This window comes from Tenrec ecaudatus, chromosome 5 (assembly GCF_050624435.1).
Source record: "Tenrec ecaudatus isolate mTenEca1 chromosome 5, mTenEca1.hap1, whole genome shotgun sequence".
Lineage (NCBI taxonomy): Eukaryota > Metazoa > Chordata > Mammalia > Afrosoricida > Tenrecidae > Tenrec > Tenrec ecaudatus.
The window spans coordinates 15790538-15798510 of record NC_134534.1 but is presented as its reverse complement, the minus strand read 5'-3'; positions in this window follow the sequence as shown (position 1 = coordinate 15798510).

Here is a 7973-nt window from a genome sequence, read left to right as displayed (position 1 = left end):
TGGTTCTACTGGGAGACATGTAGGTCACCAGGGGTCAGAATTGACTTGAGGGCCAGCAGCACAGTTCATGTCCTGTGGTCTCCCTCCACCTGCTCTCTTCTCTATAATCTCTTGATAACTCGAGGGTCTGCCTCCTTCACCTCCTTCACCTTGACCTTCACAGCATCCCCTTGAGGTAGATAGTCAGGGACGTGGGCCACACTGAGGTATTACAAAATCCAAGGGACAATTTAGTTTTCACTCTTTACATCGGATCTTGCGTTTATTGCGTGGAGAACGTGATAGATACACTGAAACGTGCACACCTCCCTGCGAGCAGCATTTGTGGGGGCACTGTGTGTCTCCGTCACAAGGATGCCTGAATCGCTTCCTCAGAAGTTGTCCTCCTGGTTAATGGCGGAGTGGGCTGCTTGGTATGATCTGATTTTATTGGTACCTGCATGGTTCAAGTCGAATCCCCAACACTGCCCAAATAAAAATAGATCCCCCAGATGGCTTCTTCTGAATGATGCGCACTTGTCTTACTTAGAGATCTGAATCGCATTCGTTTGACAGAATCTGTTCCTTATGCAGCTCTGCTGACTGCCACCTGATCCCGCCAGATATCACAGTACTTCCAAAGTTATTGTCTGACCATTAAAAAATATATTTATATATTTTTTCATTCTTTCTGGAAATGAGACCTAGTGTGTGTCTTGCATAGTGGATGTTTCTTTTTTATCTAATTGCAACAAATGATTATGAAGGCTAGATGTGAATATTCATCCCTCTTTTGACACTTTAAAATGGATTGGAGAGTCTGCTGCTTTCTAAAGTATTTTCTCATGAAATCGGGACAGCAGAGGAAGTTTCCTCATACTTTCTTTACAAAATCTTAATGCTTCCCTTTGGATACCAAAGTAACTCGGTCGAATATTCCAATGTGTTCCTTTTTCTTTTTCTGGAGCAAAAACGAGCCTTACACTAACTAATGTCACAGTAACTAAGGGGCAATTTCGTGAGGCTGGTGGTCGAATGGACTTGGCTTTTCTTTGTGAGTGCTCAGGCATCTTTGAATATCTGTCCCAATATGTGTATTCTCTCCAAGACTGAAGCCGATATTCCTTTTCCCAGCTTCCCTTGCAGCTACAATACAGGCATGCGCCACCAATCAGATGCTATTATTTGAGAATAGAACCATTCTTGGGAGTGGGGAGGGGGGGGACTCAGCCTGTTTTCTGAGAGAGAATTGTGGCATAGGTTCTAGGGGTCTCCCAGTTCCCAGGGCTGTGGGTCAGGTAAACCATCTGTATCCAGAACTGGACTTGACCCCAGAATTATCTGTGCTGTCACTTGGTCATTACTTCCAGCTGTGTAGCCTCCACAAGCCTGGTTCTTGGGGCATCCTGGGAAATCTGCAACATATTCACCTCCTTCCCCCCATGCCTTTGCTACTTAATCTGCAGAAGAGGTTCTGCTGTGTGCAACTAAGAAACCCAGCCAAAACAGCTGGGATATGAAGACAGTAACAAGGAAATCAGGTTCTTTCATCGATATCTCTTTTTAGCTGTTATCAAATATACACGAGATGGAAATTATGTGTCAAGTCATTCTCACAAGAGTCATCGTTTACTTAAACGGAGTCACCATTGAGAACAGTAATCTACAGAGCTTGGAGCACACGCCCGGCAGGGATGTGGAAGGCAATTTACCATCCTTGCAATGGATGACCGAGACCTTGGAATTCACCAGTGGCCTTAGGATAGGGGTCTCCTGGGAGATCTTTTGGAAAGCCCCAAGTACTTTGGCTTGGCAGATGTGACCAGCTGATTGGAACAAAGATTGTAGTCTAGAGGCGTGTCATAGAATTCCTCCATCCGTTCATTCAGCACACACTTGTAGAGTGTTCACATGACTGTGAAGACAGTGCTGCCCTAGGCGGGGAGAGTCACCTATATGTTTGGAGCTCTTGACTTGGTAGCTTAAGATAGAGCCCTGGTGATACAACATCCAGGTCAGTGGTTCAAATCCATCAGCTGCTCCTCATGCAAACGTGGAGGCGCTCTGCTTCTGTAAAGATTTACAGCCTTAGAAACCCTGTTCAGGGTGTCTATGATTTGCAACTGACTCCAGGGTGGTGGGTGGCTGCATCTGAAGTGGCCCTGCACTGGTACAAATGACTAAATGCAGAGATATTAACTTAGAGGCTGGAAGGCTCACACCACTCAGAGATGCCAGAAAGGGCTGGTGGTCTGCTTCCCACAGATCGCAGGTCTGGAAACCCTCGGGGGGGGGGGGTCGCCATACGCTGGGATGGACTTGATCGGTTGAGTTTTTGATACCTGGAGACACTGGAGAACAGAGCTGTTTTGTGGCTCATCTGCCATCACATAGCCTCTAGGTTGGGGATTGAAATGTTTGGCCTGCAGGCTGTATCACACGGCTCCCCAAAGAGAACCCATTCATTCATCCTATTAGGCATGCTAATGAAATGGTTGCCCAAAGATAGCAGGCTAAGTCTTAAGTAGATAATTTGGTATTGCCCATGAATGATGTTATAAATCTCCAAATGACCGTTGGCAGAAAAAAGGTTCCCCACCTCTGCTCAGAGAAGCTGGCTTATATGAAGAAAAATGAGGCACCAGGAAGGGAGGAAGGCCTATGAACAACCTGAAATACGCAGATGACACAACCTTGTGTGCAGAAAGTGAGGAGGACCCAAAACACTTGCTGATGAAGATCAAGGATTGCAGCCTCCAAGATGGATGACAACTCCATGTGAGGAAGACCCAAATCCTCACAACAGAACCAGTAGGTAAAAGGAGAAAAGATAGCAGTTGTCAAGGATGTTGTCTTGCTTGGATCCACAGTCAGCGCTCATGGAGCTGCAGTCAGCAGATTGAACGACGCCCCGCATGGGGAAAATCTGCCGCACAAGATCTCTCTAAAGTGTAGCACAGCAAAGAGGTTATTTTGAGTCTGATCCAAGGTGAGTCTGATCCAAGCCAGGTGTGTTAGTGCAGGTTGACTAGAGAAACGAATCTAGGGAGACTCATGTGTATAGGAAAGAGCTTTATATCAAAGAGCAATTGTGCATTAAGAAACCATTCCATCCCAGTCCGGATCAAGTGCATAAATCTGATCACTGCCCATACGTCCATTACCAGTCTATCAATTCCTCTTCAGACTCACGCAACACATGCAGTGAAGTCGAAAGCAGGAAGATCACAGGCCAGGGGGTGGAAAGTTTTGTGGATCCAGTGGTGGTGGAAGCATCTCAGCACTGGTGTGGGTCTCCACATGGCTCCTCCAGCTCCAGAGCTCTGGCTCTATCAGCATAGCGCCATGTGGCTAGTCAACAGGAATGTGTAGCTGAGAGTGAGTGCGTTTGGCTTCCAATGAGCTATTTATCTCCTTAGTGTTTCCAAATGAGGTCATCAAGCTGCTACCTGATTGACAGGCTAGACTCCACCCCTTGGCAAGTTGATAGGAGATTATGTAACTGCCACACCATGGTATTTTCAATTGCATCTTGTGCATGTGAAAGTTGGATATTGAATAAGGAAGATTGAACAAGAATTGATACATTCAGATTATGGTGCTGACAAAGAATATTGAAAGTACCATGGACTGCTACAGGAACCAACAAATGTATCTTAGAATCAGTACCGCCAGAATGCTTCTTCGAGGCAAGGATGGTGAGAGTTCATCTCATGTACTTTGAACATGTTATCAGGAGAGGAGACTAGTCGCTGGAGAAGGACATCATGCTTGGTAAATTACTCGGGCAGCAGCAAGAGGAAGACCTTAGACAAGATGGATTGACTTGGTGGCTTTATGGGTGCGCTCAAACTTATGAACAATTGTGTGGATGGCACAAGACCGGGCAGTATGTTGTTCTGTCGTATATAGGGTCACTGTCAGTCGGAACAGACTTGACAACCCCTATCCATCACAACCCCTGTGCTTAGTAGTAGAATTGAGAACCTAACTCAGCTCTTCTGGTTCCAGTCTCTCTAGGAGGCCAGCCCCCCACCGTCCTATAAGAGCTTATGTCAATACTGGGACATACTATCCAAAAAAGTATGTGTGTGCATGCGCACACATGCACGCACTCACATATGCATAATGGTTTCTGGAAGGGAATCCGAAGCATGGATGGATTAAATTGGGGAAACTCATATCGAGGCAGGTGTCCACTCGGTAGGTAGGTATGATGGTCTCCCTACCCCCTGACAGCTCTCCTGACCCAGGCTGCTCGAGTCATTTACCACTCGATCACAAACATGGTGTTCAGGGCTGCACTCCATGGATGAGAGGCATGATTCAAAGGCGTGAGAGGCAACCAAGGTGAGCCCTGGGTAGACAGTGAGAGCAAAAAGATGCATGTCTCCCTATGTATCCATTTCCCCCAGAGGGCCATGTATTGTCAAAGACAAGGACCCTGCCCTGACTGATCCTAAAGTCTAGTGGGTAAGGGAGGTGTGTTAGTCTGGGTACTTTAGAGAAACAAACCCACAGAAACTCATGTATAAGAGAGATTCTTATATAAAGGTTAAGTGCACATCAAGAAAACATCCCAACCGCTCCGGGAGAGGGACATATCTGACCAGAGCACACGGGAGCAGATGAAGGGGGAGTAGGAGACAGTAGCACAGCCTGGCCCACCAGGCCGTGAGGATGATGTTCCTGATTAGAGCAGCCAGTCCACAGAGAGGACAACATGGCTGGCCCCACTATGAGACAAGATGCCCCTCAGTGACCAATGACGCTACAGGGGACAGCACCGGAGACACAGTGTGCGAATTGCACCTGACCTGATCCCACCACACCGAGGCAAAGCACTGGGGGAGCACAGCGGAACAGCAGGGAAAGGAGTGGCATGGTATAAAAATTTAAAAAAGAAGAAGAAATAAAACATCCCAACCCAGTGCTGCCCAAGCCCACAAGTCCAACATTAACCCACATGTCCGATACCAATCCACAGTCTTCCTCCATCTCACATAACACACACAATGATGCCGACTGCATGAGGAAAGCCGAGTCAGTGAGTGTGTAAGCATCTCAGCACTGGCAGGGGTCTCCACATGGCTGCTCCAGCACCCAGGGCTGCATCGGGGTAGGTCCATGTGTCTTCTCCTTGAGGATGTCTTGCAGGAAGTGAGCCTTGCCAGCTGAAGCAGGGAACTGGCTAAGGCAGCTGCACACTGGTCTGACCATCAGAAAGCAAGAGACCCGAGAACTAGAAAGGCGAGGCTCACCAAGCTATTTATCCCTCCGCCCATTAATTAACCCCACATGTGTTTATCGACCAGGTTGGCACAATAAACTACCTACCTCAGGAGGCATGGCCACAAGGAGCCATTCCTGTCTGGTCTGTGCCTCCTGTCCTGCGCTCCTCCTCAAGAGGGCGCCAACTTCTCCTTCCCTTCCTCCCTTCCCCACTGGCAGTTTTGCTTGCTTGTTTTTAATAGCTTATGTTTTCAAGGCAATGGTAGGTTTATAGAGAGGACCTGTGCGCAAAGTACAAAGAGTTCCCATACACCTCTTTCACCCCTCTTTTAAAAAAATTAATTAAAATTGCGATGGAGGTAATAACAAACCACAGGCAGTCGTAAGCAGTGCAGAGAGGTGCTGGCTGACCTTTACCGGGTTTGTTTTTATGAGAACATCATGCAGGAGTGCCCCACAGCTGGGTGCCTGGCATGGACGCCGTCCTCTGATGGGGTTCAGATTTCCCCAGCGGCACTTCTTCTCGTGTGTGTATGTGTGTCCATCTGTGTAGTTCATTCTCATTCTATACAAGGTACCACAGGTGTCCATCTGTGTAGTTCATCCTCATTCTATATAAGGTACCACAGGTGTCCATTTGTGTCTCCATCACCATGGTGAAGACAGAGAATCGCTTCGACTTTCATAGCCACAGCCACCTCCCTCCCCGATTTCTTCTTTGTCTCCCGTGTCCTTGGCACCTATAATCAGACTTCATATGTGTGTTACATTAATAATAATATGATCAGTTGTGACATAAGATAGACCTATATCTTATGGCACAGGGAGTTCATTTATGCAATATTAAGATGCTTTTGCTGTTACTAGGTGACATGGAGTCAATTCCAACTCATAGTGACTCCATCCACAACAGAACACCAAACACTACTGGGTCCTGCGCCACCATGCTCACAACTGTTGCTATGTGCGAGCTCACTGTTGTAGCTGCTGTGTTGGCCCATCTCCTTGAGGGGTGCTGAGGGTCTTCCTCAAGAAGCCCCAGTGGTACAGTGGTTAAAACAATAGGCTGCTAAAACAAAGGGTTGGGTATTCAAACCCACCCAAAAGGAACCGATCACAATGATCGACGACACATAACCCCACAGCCCACTCCAGGGGGAAGAACAACATAAACCAAGGGGGAAAGGAGACAGCAGTCGGTGTGATATATGAAAATAATAATAATTTATAATCTTTCAAGGGGTCACGAGGGTGGGGTGAAGGAGGGGGGGAATAGAGGAGCTGATATTAAGGGTTCACATAGAAAGTCAATGTCTAGAAAAGAAGAATGGCAACCTATGTACAAATATCTTGATGCAATTGATGTGTGGATTATAACAAGAGTTGTAAGAGCCCCCAATAAAATGATCTTTTAATAACCAATCAAACAAACAAACCCACCCAAAAGCTCCATGAGAGAAAGATATGGCTATCTGTCCTAACCAGATGGAAAACACTATGGGTAAGTTCTCTGTCACATGAGGTTGCTAAGAGTCAAAAGCTGACTTGATGGCAGCCAACACCATATATGTGTATATATTTTAATGTGGGTTACGTGTTGGGTTGCTAACTGCAAGGTCAGCAGTTCAAAACCACCAGCTGCTCTGTGGGAGAAAGATGAGGCTTTCTACCCCCATGAAGAGTTGTAGTCCCAGAAACCCACAGGGGCAGTTCTACCTTGTCCTATAAGGTCCTTGTGAATCAAAATCAACTAATAATACATTTATATACATGTGACTACACACACACACACAAACACACACACACATTATCTGTCTCCTTAGGGCTAGATGGTTAGAAAAAAATGGGAAGCTGGACTCACTGCTCCAATGTGACCCTGGTGAATGGCCCCCGAACTTTGAAAGAAAGGGTAGAGTCTGGACTGACTGTACTTAGTCCCAGATGCTTCCAGCAGTGGGGCGCGGGATGTCTCTGTCCTGGGAGAGAGGCTGCTGACCGCGGAGTGGGCACAGACCCTGCTGGCCATGGTAAGTAGCCTGTGTGCTCAGTCACGTGCTCACTCGCCTCCCCTCCATCTGGAACACCTGCTCAGTACAACCATGGGCACGTGCTCTAGGCAATGGGGGAGAGGGAGCACGTGGACGCTAAAACCTCAAGTTCAAGGACTTTCATCCAGTGACTTTAACTCTTGTTTCATGAAAAGTAGGAGGCTAGGAAGCCAATTGCAGCATTTCTGCTGCCTTCAGTCCAGGCTGCTTTCTTCCGTCCCCGTGTCTATAGGGACAAGGACGCCCAGGGAAGGGGTCCAGCAACAGGCAAGCAGGAAGATGCTGAAGCCTCCACCCCCACCTCCACCCCAAACTGGCTGATTCCAAAAAGCTAAACAAAACCAAAAAACAAACATCTTCTCCAGAGCAGAAAATTCTGGGGTGCGGCACTTCTAGATTTTTCTCTCTTACATTTGGCACTCACTCACTGCCGTTGACTTGATTCTGACTCGTAGTGACCCCTGCAGGACAGAGTAGAACTACTCCTGTGAGTTCCTGAGGCTGAACATCTTTATGGGAGCAGAAAGCCTCCTCTTTCGCCTGTGAGTTCGAATCCCTGACCTTTCAGTTACGAATCCAGGACGTAGCCCTGGGCTCCTTTCACATGGCAACTGTGAAAGGCCAGAGGCATGTGTGGGAAAACACTACCTTCCCTGTTTTTACACAAAAGCCACACACTCTCTGGGCATGTTCGTCAACCTCATCCTCCCCTAG